The sequence below is a fragment of the Arachis stenosperma genome, unplaced genomic scaffold (assembly GCF_014773155.1).
Source record: "Arachis stenosperma cultivar V10309 unplaced genomic scaffold, arast.V10309.gnm1.PFL2 arast.V10309.gnm1.Scaffold_100028, whole genome shotgun sequence".
Lineage (NCBI taxonomy): Eukaryota > Viridiplantae > Streptophyta > Magnoliopsida > Fabales > Fabaceae > Arachis > Arachis stenosperma.
The window spans coordinates 751,332-753,858 of NW_026651370.1; positions in this window are offsets into that span (position 1 = coordinate 751,332).

Below are 2,527 nucleotides of genomic sequence, written 5' to 3' on the forward strand. Positions count from 1 at the left end.
GAATTATGAGGGATACCAACCACCACCACAAAATGCTTCATATCATTATCCTCATGGTGGATGGGAGTATCACCAAGAAACTGCAAATTCTGAGCAGTCAAATCACATGAAAAATTATCCACCCTCACTTCCCAGTTTCTCATTTGAAAGTTCTTCATCACTAGATTATGCCTCAACACAAAGTTTCCTCCAAAATCCATACCACTCATCCCATCAATCACACAACCCATTCTACACCCTCAACACAGCTTCACCACAACATATCCACGTCACCAAAATTACTCTCAACATTCATCTCTTGAACCACCAGATGAGGATTACCTTCAAGCCATTGAAATCCATAGAAAACTCGTGGAAAGATACACACAACCCCAATCCTGGAAAGAAATCATCCTCAAGAAGATGAATGAGTCCTTAGAGCAAACAAGGAGGAACTTAGAACCATCAAACAGAGAGGATGAAGACCAATTTGTGGGTGAGGAAGTGGAAAAGCAAGATGAGGAAGCCTCTGTGTCAAATGAAATTTCAATAGAAAAGGAGGTTGTCGAGGTGTTTGAACCTGTAGCTTCATATTCACAGAAGCTAATTGACGTGATAGAGGAACCTGAAACTTCTCTCCCAAGGAAATTAATGGAAAATCATGAAGAAGAAATAGAAGAAGATACTCAAGAGAATTCACACTCAAGTGAAGTAGAAAAGTGCACAGAGGAAGAGCTCATTGAACCATCACTGCAAGGAACTCTTGATGAAGACAAAACTCCAACAAATACACAACCACCAAGACTTGGACTCAAGGAAGTGAAGGCAATTAACAAAAGCACCGAAAAGAGGATTGTGACCAAGCTACAAAAGACAATATTCATGAAGAAGAGAAGGTCAACTACAAGCAATCTTCCCCTGATCAAGCAAGCAAGCTCAATCAAGCCAATTTCAAAAGAAAGCTTGCTGAAAGGAGACCAAGACAGGGGATAATAGCTGAATCTTTCCTTCCTTTGAGGTCATTCCTCTTAACAAACTGGAAGAAGAGGAAGAAAGTGAAGAACAACATGTCAAGCTAATGACAATAAAAGAGCGCTTGTTGGGAGGCAACCCAACCTGAGGTAGTTGTCTTTTTCATAGCTTTCTCAATAAAAATGTTGAATAATTGGTATGCATTGCAAGGAGCTAAGTTTGGTGTTGCACACCAAAACAATTTGAGGGAGAATGAAAACTTCTAAGTTTGGTGTTCCACCAAAAATATCATTTAAAAACACATTCTCACCTCTTGCATGATTCTAGCTCCAAGCAATCAAACACATTATTCAACTGTTGAATTGTTTTCTAGCTTTAATTTCATTAACCTTTAGCAAGGACACAAGGTTTCACATATGGTTAAAACTGTTGCATAAGAGGCAGTGGCAAACAATTAAGTTTGGTGTTCCCACACCAAAATCAATCCAGAGTCACACTCAATTTATGCATACTAACCATACACTTAAGGGCTTGAGAAGCAAGCAACTTTGAGGATTATGCAGGATATGAGTCAACAATTGAAGATAGTATGCATCTTAACTCAAAGAGAACACAACAGAAGGAAAAATCAAAGGGCTACAACTTCAAAGGTTGTATCTGAACTTAATCTTTGCTGCTGTGTGTTGTTTTGAACATGGGAACCATTGTATATCTTGCTAAAGTGTTCGTCTAGCTGTAAGTGAAATAGCTTGTTAAAAATGCTAAATCTGCATAATGCTTGTATCCATCACTTAGCTTGAAAATTGTTTTGTTTCCCATATGCTTGAATAAAAGAGTTTGGTTTGAATTGAAAATTAAAATATCCAATGTTGCATAAGCATGAATGGAAGTTGGTGGTGGTACATGTGTTTGATTAAATGTATAACTCATGAAATAATTGTTGCATATTATCATTCTCATTCAAGTGTGAGTTAGCTTGCTGTTATAAAAGCTCTTATCAAGAATGAAACAACCCTTGGTAATAAAAACAGAAAGAAAAGAGAAAGAAAAAGCCAAAATGGCAAGAAAAACAAAGAATAAAGGTTGGACACCAATAGCTTGGACCTTAGGACATATGCCTGTGGTGTTCTTGTACTAAGATCTGCTTGGATGAGTAAATTCTAAGGGGTATTTTAAAACCCGGTCACTTAGATCAACTGATTTGGGATGGCCAATTGAAAATCCACAATAAAGAGCAACTTAGATACAAAACATTTAGTTATCCAAAGAGATGCTGGGCATCAATGATCCTAAGAAGAATTAGTGAGCCATGTGTCTGTGGTGGAAAGATGTTGAGCAAAAGAAAAGAAAATAAAGCCAAAGGCTATGCTGCAGCATTTGACACCCAACCTCTAAAAGAATAATAAGCTTGTTAAAGCATTATAAGCCAAGAAGAGTTAGCAAGGGAGTAAGTCAAAAAGTGAGTCTTATAACAGCAAGTTTAGCAAGCTTTTGAAGAAAGATATGTATTATGTAACAGGAACAATAACTTGAGTTGTCATTGTCTGCATAAATGCCCCATGGATCAAGTTCTGCT